General features: G+C 42.7%; 1 long non-coding RNA gene across 1 annotated transcript; it reads right to left on the bottom strand.

The window, feature by feature from the left end:
• Positions 1–481: 481 nt before the first annotated feature.
• On the bottom strand, positions 482–11,178 carry LOC123333402. The gene is made up of 4 exons (XR_006550720.2): positions 11,005–11,178; positions 5,456–6,497; positions 4,551–4,933; positions 482–795 (listed from the first exon to the last, which is right to left on the bottom strand). It is a non-coding gene; the product is annotated as an uncharacterized LOC123333402 (long non-coding RNA).
• Positions 11,179–15,755: the final 4,577 nt, after the last annotated feature.

The following is a 15,755-nucleotide window of genomic DNA, read 5'->3' on the forward strand; positions in this document are numbered from 1 at the left end:
GTGACTATAGTTAATGAGGGGGTTGACTCATCTCTGCTCCAGCATGTTGGGGCTGGGAAGCCTGGAAGGCAGGGGTGACTTGTTGTTGCCTTAACTCACACCCCAGTTGTTGATGCTGGTTGGTGGCTGGGACCTCAGTGGGACCCACTGAGGGGATACCTCATTAGAGAGGGGATACCTCTCCATGTGGTGGGGAGGGGATACCTCTCCATGTGGTGGGGAGGGGATACCTCTCCATGTGGTGGGGAGGGGATACCTCTCCATGTTGGGGGAGGGGATATCTCTCCATGTTGGGGGAGCGGATACCTCTCCATGTGATGTCTCTGCTAGGGCTGGTCTGGGCTTCCTCACAACACAGCTAAGGATTCCAAGAGAACAAAGCAGAAGCTGTGCCACTTTTTTATTGTGGTAAAAAACATATAACATAAAATTGACTATCTTAACCATTAAAAAAAGAAGACACTTCCCTCGTTGTCCAGTGGTTAAGACTCCATGATTCCACTGCAGGGGATGCAGGTTGGATTAGTCAAGGAACTAAGATCCTATATGCCAGACAGCATGGCCAAAAAAGGAAAACAAACAAGCAAACAAAAAAACCTGTCTTCTTTTCAAGCAAAAGTTAGAGGAGATATTTCCCAGCTTGTTGGGTTGGAAAATAAAACTATTTTGTATTTTCAGCATCTCCAGCCTCTTCGAATATTGGCAGATGTGGCAGAAGTGACATTCTGGGACTTCCAGTCCCAGCACTTAAAAGGCACCGTGGCTTCTCCTTTCCCCATCATGGGATCCAGTTGCCTAGAAAGGAGTTCAAGATATACCACTAAATGATGAGAAACCAGAGGGAGAGCAGAAGGCCCAGCCAGCCCCCAGCCATTCGGCTTCGTTGTTCGCAGCGTGCAGCCCGTAACATGCAGTTAAGGAAGCCATGTTTGTGGTCTATCCTCAGGGGAGCCCCAAGCTGAGCACAGCTGCATGTGGGACCTCAGCCAATACCTCATGGAACAGAGTGAAGTCATCCCCATGGAGCTCTGCCCAGATTGCAAAATCAGGAGCAGATAAACGGTGGTGTTTGCTTCAAGACACTAAGGGTTCAGGTGGTTTTCATGCATAAAGAGACAACTGAAATACCTGGCACTAGGCAGAACACAAATAGTGTGACAGTTTCATATTCCTTAGCCCAGTGTACCAGGTCCTAAAAGATCTCTTCCTCCGCCTGCTGTTCTGACTTCCTCTGGTATTACTCTCTGTGCTAGTCAGCTTGGTCTTTCATCACAAAATACCACAGATTGGGGGCTTAAACAACAGAAATTTCTTTTCTTACAGTTCCAGAGGCTGGAAGCCCAAGGTCAAGGTTATCATCTTGCATATAACATTACCATCTTACATGATAAGTCAAAGGTGTATCATATATTTGACTCCATTCATGAAACACACATTAGTTTATCACACACTAGTTCCCTGGGACTTGAAGATAGATCAGATATGTTCCTTGACCTCCCAAACATTGCCCCTGGCTGCATACAGTGCCTGGAGGAGGGCAGAACATAGACAGAACCTTGAACATAATGTGATAAACATTCTAATAGAAGTGTGCATAAGAAGAGGGATGGAAATCCAGGTTAGGGAACAATTAATTCTGCCTGGAGAAGCAGGTCATAGAGAACAACAGATAGGACATTTTAGTTGCTCCTTGAAGAACGAATAGCAAATGGTTAGGAGGTGAAAGGCAACATTTCATACAAAAAAAAGAGTGTGGGGACTTCCCTGGAGCTCCAGTGGTTAAGAATTCATCTTCCAATGCAGGGAACGTGGATTTGACCCCTGGTGGGGGAACTAAGAGCCCACATGCTGTGAAGCAGCTAAGGCCCCACACTCAGCTACTGAGCCCATGCTCAGAAACAAAGAGCCTGTGCATGGCAATGAAGACCCAGCCCAGCCAAAAGGAAAAATAAAAGAAAAGAGTATGAAGGATAATAGGCTTCCCGGGTAGCTCAGCTGGTAAAGAATCGATTCCTGGGTTGGGAAGATTCCCCGGGAGAAGGGATAGGCTACCCACTCCAATATTCTTGGGCTTCCCTGGTGGCTCAGATGGTAAAGAATCCGTCTGCCATGTGGTACATGTGGGCTCGATACCTAGGTTGGGAAGATCCCCTGGAGGAGGGCATGGCAACCCACTCCAGCGTTCATGCCTTGAGAATCCCCATTGACAGAGGAGCCTGGCGGGCTACAGTCATTGACAGAGGAGCTTGGTGGGCTACAGTCCATGGGATCGCAAAGAGTCGAACACAACTGAGTGACTAAGCACACCTGAAGGAAAAGGTAAGTGTTATGTTGGCTTGATATGGGGAGGGTATAGGAAAGAGGGTGGGCGGCAGGTAGGGCTGGAGAGAGGGGCAGGACTAGGTTATAAAATGCCTGTGGATCATAATCTGTACTTTGTTCTGTAGGTACTGGGGAGATGAGAGCAAATCCTACTCTTGACAGAGACTTAACTCTGGATGTCAAGAACTTACCTTTCCACCACTGTAGTCCTAGAAATGATTAAGAACCCCCTGGGTCTACACTACTAGCAAGGATCCCCTGGCCGAGGTCAGAGGTTACTGAGCCTTGGAGGCTGGGAAGAAGTGGGGAGCAAGGATTGGAGATCCTAAAGAGGAAGGGACTTGGGCAGGAGATGTGGGAACAGAGAGGGGCTGGGCGTGGACTGGGCAGGGCTGGTGGGTGGAGGTCCCTCTGGGTGGTGAGTAATGGTGTGACACAGCGAGTGGGTCAGGGGCAGTGAGGGACAGCATTGGGCCCCAGCCTCTTTGGGTCTATCTTTTCCCATCTTCCTCTCACTCTTCTCATCACAGACATGTGGAGGAAGCAAGGCGGTAGGGAGGGGAAGAGGTGCAGAAGCAGGACATAGGTGACAAGATGAGAGTCTTTGCATTGTCAATACCAGGGACTAGTGTTGGGGAGGGTGCCTGGTGAGGAGGCTAAGGTGGAAAGAAACTCTCTATCTCTATGCCGCCCCCTCTCTATCTTTTCTCCAGCAAAGCTCTTATTTTCAACAGATACTCACTGTAGAAACAAGAGAGGAGGGGGCGAGGAGGGGTTGTTATGTGGAAGACAGTATTGGCTAAACTCAGACATGGTGTGATGCAGCGATGATTCTGCAGTGGCAAAGGAACCAGCAGAGACAGGCAAAGTGTGTGTGTGTTCCCAGGAGCAGGCGGGTACCTCAACTGTTATGAAGCGGAGGGACAGGGAATCTCTGGAATTGCCCAGTGGGGGTGTTGGGGAGGGGCAGGTGCAAGCGGCCTGCGTAGATCAATGTCCTGAGGTCAGGGAGGGGCTGCCCAGGCCCAGAGCCTCCTAGCAGAAGGGAAGCCACAGGGCTTGTCTCAGTGGTTCTACTGCGGAGGCTTCTGAGGTTCGTGCCAAGAACTCCTTGATGGACTCCTACAGGATTGGCATTGACCTTCAGTGGAAAGAATGGCTCCCCTAGGGCAAGACCAAGAGGGTGTAAATTAAAGAAAAGCATGCTAGTCATCTGATGGTCAGATTGCTTGCTTTGTTTTGGTTTTTAATTAAGAAGTTTAAAGGACATATTTCAAATTTGCTTTTAAGCCTTTCTCCAAACTCCTAGAATGGTTCCAATTCTATGCACTGTTTTTCTATAGCTATATATATATATATATATATATATATATATATATAAATAAAGATTTCAGGTTGCAAAACTTGCCTTCTCCACTAAGACTTCATTCTATTGCTATTAGAAGTAACTGTTTAAATTTAAATGGAGTCAGTTTAATTATTGAAAGCCTATAAAAGAACAGTATTTAGGTAACTCTAACATGTATGTATATTTCAAAATCAAAGTATAAGAACTGTCAGGGCTTCCCAGGTGGCCCAGTGGTAAAGAATCCTCCTGCCAATGCAAGAGAGTCGGGAGACACAGGTTTGATCCTTGGGTCGGGAAGATCCCCTGGAGGAGGGCATGGCAATCCATTCCAGTATTCTTGCCTGGAGAATCCCATAGACAGAGGAGTTTGGTGGGCTACAGTCCATGGGATTGCAAAGAGTTGGACATGATGGAAGCGACTGAGCAGGCGTTTTATATATATATATATATATATATATATATATATATATATAAATGGTTTTAAAAAGATGAGAAAAGAGCAAAAATCTCAAAAATAAAAGGTATCATTCACTAAATTATACAAGGAGTGTATATATATATATATAAATACATGTATATATCATATTTCACTGTTAGCTCACTGCTGTTATTTTTGTTATAACAGTAACTAACATCTTTTAAAAAGAAGGTTCTGAAATCTTGCCCTGGCTTCCAGAATTCTGGGGAGAATAGTCCATTGTAAGGACTAATTATGTATTCACTGCCTGCTGTATGGTCTGCTGGGCAAAAATAAAGATAACTACAGAAAAGATGGCTTTGGACAAATTTGGCTAAACATAGCCTTCAAGTGTGTAAACTCTATCCTCTTCCAGGGTGCATTTCCAACATCAAATAGTGATGAATTAAAGCTTTACTTTACCTTCTCAGTAATGAGTAGGCTCGCTCGACAGGACACTTCAAACAGGAAATAAAAGGCAACGTCATTACATTCTCTGTCCACAAGGCTGTCTTACGCATTTAGTTCCAGTCCATTCAGCTTACAGAGTCCTGGCTGTGAACATCCTCTGAGGTTACGATGCTGTTCGGGTGTCTGGCGTCATCACTTTCCATTCCCTCCGGCGTCTGGAGTCTCATTTTAGCTGCCGAGATCACGCGGCTTGTTTATCACGTCACTTGTGGATCCTGGGGCTGTTTCGCCTCTACAGTCCAGTGTCCCTACTCCCAACACCCAGGGTCACGTACCGTGCGTGTGATTTAGAAGATGAGGATCTAACCAGAAGGCTTTTCCTGCAACAGATGTTTCTAGAGGAAAGTGTGAGACACAGGGTACAAACTTACGGTTAGCAAAGGGGAAGGAGGGTAGGGACAATTAGGAGTTTGGGATTAGCAGATACATACTACTATATATAAAACAGATAAACAACAAGGTCCTACTGTATAACACAGGGAACTATATTCAATACCTTATAATAAAATATAATGGAAGTATATGGTTGTAAGTTTCATATATATATGTAATATATATATATCTGAATCATTTTGCTAAGTGATACAGCATTGTAAATCAACTATACTTCAATAAAATAAATAAATACAGAAAGAAAGTGTGAGCAAGGCAACTTTTCAGTTTGCTGCAATTAATTCAGCTCCACAACCTAGGTAGCTGTAATCCACATCGCCTTTCCCCTAGAGTAAGCGACAATAGAATAAAAATCCCCCTCCAAATTCCCAGGGCTCCAATTGTCCTTCAGATCCTCCCACAAGTCCACCAAGACCGCTATCACATAGGTGGGGGCAGGGATTCTCAGTAACCCATTTTCTCACCCAGGAATATCTCTTTAGGATGATCACTTTTACTTCATTGCTATTCAGTTCCAGACCTAGAAACGTAAAGAGGGAAATCCAGAAATAGAATTGGAAGACAAAGAAAGCAAGCAGTGGAACAAAATCCTTTCTGAGAGTTACAAGGACTTTGTGGAATTTCCTTTCTTAATAATCCTCAGGATCATCAAAAATAGGTTCCGGCTGCCCTTCTGGGTCCTGCAAAGTTCTTGGTCATGTACCCCCTCCTAATTTGAACACCAAGTTGGGCAGGTGGGAGCCCTTGGGGCAGGGGTCCCTTACAGAGCAGCTGCACAGAAGCCTCGGGAGCTCAGGGTTGCCAGCCCTCCCATAGCGGCTTGCCAGGTTTCCAGAGTGTTAGAATAGTAAACAGTTGTTTCTCCGAAACAGAGATGGGGTTATCCACAGCCTCACATGCTAAATTTAAGTTTAATGAAGCTCTTTCCTAACAACCCAGATCAGTGATTTTAAACAGGCTGGTGGTGAGGCGAGATCCATCTCTTTGGGTTTGGGGGAAGGAACTGGCAAGTGTAGTCTGAGGAAGCTCCCAGGTGATTCCGTGTTCCACCTGCAAACCCCAGTGCCTCTTCAGAAAACCGCTGGCACAGATCTTGGATGCTGATGGAGGCCCTCTCTGGCTTCTGCAATTTGCCCACAGTGCTCCTGACATTTCAGAGTTAACCTCTGAAGCACTTAGGGAAGATGATACAAGCCTCCCTCTGCCAATACTGCCACGTGAACTTTTTCACACAGAGCATAGAGAGAAAGAAGTGCATATAATCAAACGTTGACAACAGTTGGCTGAGTAGTTAAGTTTGATCCTTGGAGCAGAAGATCTTCATCAGAAGATCTCAAGTGTAAATTTGGATGTCATCAATCACATCTTCCATAAGCCCTGAAGCAAAAGTCTGATGGTAGAGGCAGATACATCCTTCCACTGCCCTGACTCAGATGCGTTTTCCCGCTCCATACCCCATTCTCATGCCCTGAGCTTTCAAAGGAAGCATCCTTCTTGCAGAGATGCCTGGAAAGAGGGTAAAACACAGGCATTATTTTTCTGAGCTGTGATGGGAAAGATCTTATGACTTTTGAAATCCAAATGCATACTAGGGAAACAAAAATGAGCCTGCATTTTCAAAGCTGCTGGTCATTTTCTGTTTGGTAAGGCACAAAGAATTTTACATAATTGTGAGGACAACTGTTCCTTCTGAGGCTAACACTTATATTGGCCATTTACTTATGCAAATAAAAGATAAAGCCCCAAATTGGAACATGAGACCTTGGCAGACACCCCTTGATGGATTCCAAACTAATGACCACGTCTATGCCACTCTGGTTCTCAAAGCGGTCCTGAGACCCTTTCAGGGTATCTGTGAGATTGGAACTATTTTTCCAACACAAAGACAGAACTTGGTTTTGCTACTCAGACTCTCTCACAAGTGTATAGTCAAATTCTTCCAATGTTATATGACATGTGATAATGAAACAGATTGCTGGAGCTGATAGGAGAATCTGGCTATCTTCTATGAACATACTGTATAGGGACCTCCCTGGCAGTCCAGTGGTTGAGACTTTGTCTTCCAATGCAAGGGGTACAGGTTTGATCCCCACATGCCTCAGCAGAAGGTCAAAACACAAGGCAGGAGCATTATTATAACAAATTCAATAAAGACTCTGATAATCATCCACATCAAAAAAATCTTTAAATGACAAAAGTCAATTTTACAACCTAAACAAAAAGAGACATAATAAAGATGTGCAAAAAATGCTACTACATTCACTATATTTTTTGAAAATATAGTTATGTTTCATAAAAATATACTTTGTGTGAAACCAATATTATGGGTTTGTTATTGTTATTTTAAAATGAAGTAATAAATATTCTTAAAATTTCTGGCTTTTTCTTCTTAAAATTATTATTGTGATTAAATATACATCACAATTTAACATTTTAACTGTTTTAAATGTACAGTTCAGTGGCATCAAGTGCATTCATATTACTGTACAACCATCACCACTATCCATATTCAGAACTTTTTCATCATCCCAAACTAAACTGTACCCATTAAACATTAATGCCTCATTAGCCCTTTCTCCCAGGCCCTGGTAACCACTATTCTCCTTTGTTTCTATGAATTTGACTACACCAGGTACCTCGTACAAGTGGAATCACACAGTATTTGTCCTCTTGTGGTTGGCTCCCATCACTTAATGTTTCCAAGATTCATCTATGTTGCATCAGAATTTCATTCCTTTTTAAGGCTGTATAATATTCCAGTGTAAGTACATACCACAGAATCTCTGTTTTGTCATTTGTAATCAATGGCTTAGCGATTTTAAGACATTTCCTTTTACTTATTTTTTTGTGATTTCTAAGTAGTTAAAATACTGATGTTTCAACATAACTGGTTTTCATCATGTTCTTCTACTCAAATAATGCAGGAACTTTCATTATTGCTGATTGGCATGCATAACAGTACAGTTACTTTGGAAAATGGTTTGGTAGTTTTTTTTAAAAAAAATTAAATATAGATATTTACTTGATAGTAATATGCCAATGTCATTTTCTTAGCTTTGACAAATGTTCCATGAAATTGTATTACGATGTTAACAACAGGGGAAACTGGGCATGTTGGAATTCCTTACTTACTCTCTTTACAACTTTTCTGAAAATACAAAATTGTTCTCAAGTAAAAATTTTTTAACTAAAATAATCCTCAATTTTAGTATCTGCTATGGTAAATATTGGGCTTCCCTGGTAGCTCAGCTGGTAGAGAATCCACCTGCAATGCAGGAGACCCCGGTTCGATTCCTGGGTCAGGAAGATTCGCTGGAGAAGGGATAGGCTACCCAGTATTCTTGGGCTTATACTGGGCTTCCTGGGTGGCGCTAGTGGTAAAGAACTGTCTGCCAATACAGGAGATTCAAGAGATACAGGTTCAATCCCTGGGTCGGGAAGACTCCCTGGAGTAGGAAATGGCAACCCACTCTAGTATTCTTGCCTGGAGAATCCAGTGGACAGAGGAGCCTGGCAGGCTACAGTCTGTGGGGTCACAAAGAGTTAGACATGATTGAAGTGATTAAGCACACAGCACATGGTAAATACTGAGAGATATAAGCCACATAAATAAAAAGCTCTTTATGGTTCCACCGGAGAAACTGAGGAAAACAAACAGGAAACAAATATTTCTTTTCCTGGCCTACCTTGCAGCCAGCATGGCCATGTGTCTGAGTTCTCACCAATGAGACCAGGAAATAGGTGAGAGCTGTTTCTTAGAAATCTGCTTTCCCCCAAAAAGTCCAGGTGGGAGACAAGGACATGCTGGCATGACCTGTGCCCTCCCTCTTGACTGGAATGCCTGAGCTGAGGCATCTGTGTTGCAATTGTGAGGCACCACACACATGGCCTTCTGGATATGCAGCCTTATTATTCTTTTCATCACCTTAGACTAATTTAAGCTGTCAGTAAAACTTTCTGCTCTTAGCATCCAAAGCATGGCAAAGGATACAGTTACCTAAGATGCTCTGTGGCAGGCAGCGCTGCAGATCCTAGCTGCTGAATGTTTATTCATTTTTTTCCCTCTTACATGTACTTACAGATTACTTTGTGCCTAAAACAAACAAACAAAAACACACAAAAAGAAAGTGTGGACTCTGGCAGAAGTATGTTTGTGTGTGTTTTGAAAGCTGCTGACAGCTCAGTGGCTGGGCAGAAGATGAGGGCCCTATCTTCCATCTCTGGCAAGAGCAGAGCTGCTGAGGCTCCAAAGATATCATGTGGGGAGAGCCCCGGAAAGGGCTCAAGGGCCAGCTTCCCCTTTCCCCACACCTGCCAAGCCCCAGCACCCTGGAATGATGCCCTTCCCATTTAGTGCTACCCAGAGATCCGAAGTGTGAAGACTCACCTCCCCCAGCATCATAATCAAGGAGGGGAAAAGGGTAGACCTAGCCCACTTATGTGGACTTCCTCAGAGGAAGAGGCTTCAGAGAAGAGAGCCTCTGGGGTGCTTTTACCTCCCTTCATCAGTTGGCTGATCCATTCCGCTTTCAACCTTGCTTCCTCTCCCATCTATGTGTGCTGGAGAGAAGGTGGGTTGGGATTAAAAGCACAGAAGCTAATGACTCTGCCTGGCTTACCTGGGAATCTAACACAGGATGCTGGCCTTATGACCTTCACAGCCCAACCACATAAAAATTTGGTGATACAAGATGCGGACATAGAAAATAGACTTGTAGACACAGTGGGGGATGGAGAGGATAGAATGAATGGAGAGGGTAAAATGAATTGAGAGGGCAGCATTGACATAAATACAATAGATAGCTAGTGGGAAGCTGCTATACAGCACAGGGAGTTCAGCTGTATGCTCTGTGATGACCTAGAGGGGTGGGCTGGAGGGGGCTGGGAGGGAAGGTCAAGAGGGAGGGGATATATATATACATATGACTGATTCAAAATACTGTACAGCAGGAACTAACACAACATTGTAAAGCAATTATCCTTTAATAAAAAGAAATTGGTGGTACAGAAAGAGATGGCAAAGGTTTCCTGAATCTCAGATCACACAAATACCAGCTTTCAGGGTTCTTCAGTGCCTCCTCAAATTCACAGCTGAGATTTACCTAGGCAGTAGATAGAATTGATGTTTCCATGTAACTTGGTATTGGAAAAAGGAAATATTATAGAAAGAAAAAAATAACAGGACAAAGAAAGAAGTTTGAGGGGGTTCTTTTAGGTTAACAATAAAAAAGACAGAATAAAAGCTAATTCCCATGCCTAAGGGAATATTCTTTTATCCATAATGATTATCATAAGGAACAGGAAAAATGGAACTTGAATGTTTATTTTGTTGTGGTTAAAGACAGCAATGAAGGAGAAGGAGGAAGGCAAGGAGGAGGAAGAGAAGAAAAAGAGTAAGAAGAAGAAGGAAAGGGAAAGAGGAAACAACAAGCAGAAGCAGAAATGATTGCATCTAGCACAGTAAAATAATATTTTAAGTATAACTAGTAATATATGGTAATATGCTACATTCACAATCAGTATGTAATTATAAATATAATTTCCTAGATCATTTGGCTTCTACATTTAATTAGAAAATATTTAATTATAATATGTATAATTAAATGTATAAAATAATAATAGCATTCCTGTATTTTTGGAATTAGTAAAAATGGAATTATACAATGATATAAAAGTGTACTACTGAAATTTATATGAATGTGTGACGAAGCAAACTGAACGTTTTCTCTTTCTAATCTGCTTTTCATCCCTGGATGAAATGAGGTGACATAACTAGAGCCTTCCTCATCGTGTTGGCCCATAGTACGTGGTGCTTCATAAGTTTTAATCGCTTAGGTTCCAATCTTGGGATCAACCAATCAACATGCATTTCCTTGGGATCAACCAATCAACATGCATTTCCTTGGGATCAACCAATCAACATGCAACCAATCAGTGCATGAAATGTAACTACTATTGTACATTTCAGACTTGGAGGGAAAAAAGGCCAATTCCTAATCACAAGGCTACTTACCTCTACTTTCAGATGTATTCCAGTTTGGAAGGCAAACTTTCTGGTCACCCTATGAATAAGTGACTGTGGACTGTGATCATGGCTCAGAAGCATCCTTCAGGCTGCATATTATCTAGCTTCTTTTTCCCTTTCCTTTCCTTTCTCCATGTCACCGCCAGATTGTTTGGATGTTTTTTTCTGAAAACAAGAACATTCATTAGCAGCTCTTTCACATGAAAATAAAGAATTGTAATCTTCATTGTAAGTCCAGCAGTGAATCATTTCTTGAAAAGCTGTATGCAAAACACTGTTGTTCTTCTCTTGGCTTAGCCGATGAAGACAAGCGCAGAAGCTGGGTGGCACAGAGGTGATCCAGAACAAACTCGCTGTTCTTCAAGTAGTCTGACCTAACCCTATGGGTCTGAGTGTAAGCACGGTATTAAATCAGTAGGTGACAGAATGAGACAGCAAAGTAGATCTCTGATATTTTAAAACATTATTATAATGAGTGGTACAAGGAAGATGTGTTTTTGGATGTCAATTATCATTGGTATCAAAGGGATTAAGGAATTAAAATTTTACTTAGTCCCTGAGCAGTCAATTAAGATGTGATCCACCCAAGCAATGTGATTTGAGAACTTAGATTCTTGTTTTAATTCCTCTGAAAATAGTAGATATTGCCTTGATCTGAATTTAGTATGGCCCTTTTGGCAATAGGCACAATTTGTGAGAATTATCTGTTCAGCAGTGGGTCATGCGTGTGTGCTCAGGGGCTCAGTTGTGTCCAGCTCTTTGCAACCCTATGGACTGCAGCCTGCCAGGTTCCTCTGTCCATGGGATTTTCGAGGCAAGAATACTGGAGTGAGTTGCCACTTCCTCCTCCAGGGGTCCTTCCTGACCCAGGGCTTGAATCCACCTCTCTGTGTCTCCAGCATTGGCAGTCGTAAAGGCCATTTTACCCTCCATATATAGAGGGCTGCCTTCAAGTTGGGCACCTGGTTGAGCCCTGGAACCCTTAGTGTGAGAAATGCACTCAGTTCAGACTCACAAAACTGTTACAGGATGGCAGGATTCAGAATTGACTCTTGTAGCCAGATTTCCCCTCCTGAAATATGTATATTTTTGGTACAAGCAATGTTACATTAGTGTTCAGTGTGCTTAGATACCTTGTGAACAGTGCAAAATTTCAGAGGTGAGGGGTATGTTCAATTAACCTTGGTAGAATAAAAGCCAACTCTTTGCTGGAACCTAAGTAGTATCTTGTTGGTTTGGATGATAATCTTATCCTAGGCACTGGCATACTGATACAAATGCTAATCCTCTTATGAATAAGTTTGATTGAATTTTTATTCTGGCTTCTATTTTTGGTCTCCTTCTGGAAAATGGGCTTCCCTGATGGCTCAGATGGTAAAGAATCTGCCGGCAATGCAGGAGACCCAGGTTTGATCCCTGGGTTGGGAAGATGCCCTGGAGAACGGAATGGCTACCCACTCCAGCATTCTTATCTGGAGAATTCTATGGACAGAGGAGCTGGAGGGGGTGGCGGGGGGCTACAGTCCATGGGGTCGCAAAGAGTTGAACACTACTGAGGGACTAACTCTGCCAACTCTTCTGGAAAATGTCTTATGTGCCCCACAAATATCCTGTCGGGCCCACATTTTGAGGTGGATCGCAGTCTATGCTGCTGCAAAAACCCTCTTGCTCCAATGCTGAACTCAAGCATTCTGCTGCTAAGTTCAAAGAATGGTAACTTTCTCAGCTTTCAGAAAATAATGATTTGATGGCTAGGATTTTCTCAACTTCAAATTATTTTTTTCCACACTTTTCTTTAAGAACTTGGGTTGATCAAAGACAAAATGATTAAACAGATAGCAAATAAATTAAAACTCATGCTTTGATAGGTTTCCTGTTTTCTTTATGAGTGACCCAGGCAGTTCAAATCTGTGTTATTCAAAAAAGATCAGAAGTATTCGTCTTCTAAAACACAGACACTCCTGCTGTGTGTGTGTGCTTAGCGCTCAGTCATGTCTGACTCCTTGCGACCCCATGGACTGTAGCCCACCAGGCTCCTCTGTCTATGGAATTCTCCAGGCAAGAATACTAGGTGGGTAGGCATTCCCTTCTCGAGAGGATCTTCCCGACTCAGGGATCGAACCCAGTCTCCTATATTGCAGGCAGATTCTTTACCATCTGAGCCACCAGGGAAGCCCTGACATTCCTGCTACAACCTATTAAAGGCTTTTCTGCCTAGGGCAGTGAGGAAAACCCAGATGTCTTGGTATACAGAGGAGAGGGAGGAGCAAAGGAAGTGGGAGGATGAGACTGGACCTCACCCTGCCCTATTTTAACAAGGACTTGCCCAGTTCTGCATACCAGCCTCTGCTGAGTGGATGAGCAGACTGGCAAAACACTTGTAACTAAAAGAACAATTTCTCAGTAAGCCTGTTTCTTGGGGTGTAGAAACAGCTGAAAGGTTCTTAGTGGTTTTTAAGATGCCTTTTCCAAATGACACTTGTTCACAACCCAAAATTTATTTGTAGAACCAAAACTTTGAACAGGACGGGCTACGTAATTTATGGAGCCCAGTGCAAAATGAAAATGCAAGGCCTCTAGTTGAAAACTGAAGACTTCCCGGCGGTGACAGCAGAGCATGAAGCCAAGCACAACCTTCTGAGGGGAGGGGGCGAGCCTGGGGTACTGCACAGGCTGTGTGCCCATGAAGAGCTTGACTCAGCAACTTTCCTTTGACTAGTTTTCTCAACAGCCACAAACTAGTGTTCTTGGGGGCGAGGTCCCTAGAAACCAGCAACAGAGACCTAGGGCAACTTGTGGGACGTTCCCATCTTGGGCGCCTGCCTGTGTTTTAACCAGCCTTCCAGGTGATTCTGTCTCACACTCATGTTTGAGAACCACTGCCACATGATGGATTTTGGTGCTTAAAATGATGGAGAAGGACAAATGTTGTATGGTATCACTTACATGTGGACTCCAAAAAATGCAATGAACTAGTGAATATAGCAAAAAAGAAACAGACTCACAGATATAGAGAACAGTCTAGTGGTTATTCGTCAGGAGAAGAAAGTGGGGCGGGTCAAAGAGAGGGGTGAGGGATAGAGAGGCACAAACTATTATACATAAAATAAATAAGCTATGAGGGTATATTGTACAACACAGGGAATATAGCCAATATTTTATAATAATTATAAATGGAACATAACTATTAAAAATTATAAATCACTATGTTATACACTACAACTTACATAATATTGTGTATCAACTATACTTTGATAAAAAATAAAAATAATAAAATGAAATACCATGTTAAAAAAAATAATGGATTTGGAGGGTTTTATCTTCCTTTTTTAATTGTTATCTTCTTTTTTTTAAACTCATTTTACATTTTATTTTTTGGCTTGTATTATGTGGGATATTAGTTCCCTGACCAGGGATCAAATTCATGCCCTCTGCATTGGAAGCACAAGTCTTAATCACTGGACCTCCAGAGAAGTCCCCAAATGATGAATTTTGGAATGGAAGTAATCTCAGGGATCATGAGGCCTATCTCATGTACAAGAAAATTAAGGGTGGGGTGAAGCAGAGTGAGGCCTAGAGTTCATGGTTAACTCTCTACTCATCTGCTGAACAATTTTTAGAGCACCGAATGGTCTATGGTTCATCACTCATGGTCATCTTCCCAGCCAAGCCAGCTCATATCCCAGTTTTAAAGATGAGGAAATCAAAATGCCAAAATTGTTCAGTGAGTCCACAAGCAGAGCTGGAATTAAAACCCAGAATTCCTAAATGCCCTGCCCAGGGCCCTCTGCTCGGCCTACAGGTAATGCGATACAGGTGAGCTAACCGGCTAGCCACTCTCCACCAGCATCCAAACCCAACACCAACCAATGGAGCCCAAAGTCCCCAGGAAATGTGCAGCTCACGGTGGCTCAGTTTGGAGTCCTGGCAAGGACTGATGGAAGCCTGGGTTGTTCTGAAGAAGCTGGTGTTTGTGGTTCATGCCGTGTGGACTCATGGATCTCGCCACCGGCACAGAATTGAGTTAGGAGTTTTCTCTCCTAGTCTAAGGCTCTTTAGGAGGCCTGTAACACCCTCTTCTGTATCCTCATGTCTTCTCCTTGCATTCCTATCATTCAGTTACTTTGAAAGTCTTGGCCTCGGCTTATCATTTTTTCCATTCTTAGGCCAAGGCTATTTGTAGTTTCTCCACCTGTCACCATGTATGTTAGGCTGCAAAGGGCGAGTGCAGCTTCATGAATTGCACGATCCCAACTCAAGCTCCTTTAGAACACCATGCTTTCTTTGAACGTTCCATTCGAGGGATCCTTTATGAATCTTCACAGCTTTTCAGCTGTGCCCTTTCACTTGGGTTGGGTGATACATATTGAGTTAGATATGTATGAAGTTAGTTTCCTTTAAGGTTTGAATTATTTCCCATTTGTAAATGAGAAATCTTTGACAACTTACTAATTGCATAATATGCTCCTGATTACACAAGTTAGTGCATGAGTCCAAACCATACAGGATTATTATAGAAGAAATGCCATGGACAGGAAGCAGGAAAACATAATGCAATAGAAAGTAAGAGGAAACAAATTTTCAGAGTGAAATTTATAGTGCAAATGGAAAATAGTCACCAAAGCCATAATTTAAATGGGAAACTGTGAATATTATTAATCAAGAAATAAAATGGAATGTATCATAGACCTAAACGTAAAAATCCTAGAAGATAACACAGAGAAAATTCAGGTGAGCTT

The sequence above is a fragment of the Bubalus bubalis genome, chromosome 4 (assembly GCF_019923935.1).
Source record: "Bubalus bubalis isolate 160015118507 breed Murrah chromosome 4, NDDB_SH_1, whole genome shotgun sequence".
In the NCBI taxonomy this organism is placed as follows: domain Eukaryota; kingdom Metazoa; phylum Chordata; class Mammalia; order Artiodactyla; family Bovidae; genus Bubalus; species Bubalus bubalis.